A 222-nucleotide genomic window follows, 5' to 3' on the forward strand; every position below is an offset into this window, starting at 1 on the left:
TGTTTTACTGTAAAAAAATATTTGTAGATCTCTTTAAGATTATTCTCAATTTGCATAAAATATATCATACATTTAAAAAATCTCCATCAGCATCAAGAATCCTAAAAAACGAATTGCCAGATTTTCAAAATTTGCTTTGGTTTCCTAAAAAAAATGAGGATGAAAAAAAGGTTCAGTAAAAAAATGAGAGGGTTTAAAACCTTCAAGGCCGTTTTTCTGGTT

This window comes from Penaeus monodon, chromosome 30 (assembly GCF_015228065.2).
Source record: "Penaeus monodon isolate SGIC_2016 chromosome 30, NSTDA_Pmon_1, whole genome shotgun sequence".
Taxonomy (NCBI): domain Eukaryota; kingdom Metazoa; phylum Arthropoda; class Malacostraca; order Decapoda; family Penaeidae; genus Penaeus; species Penaeus monodon.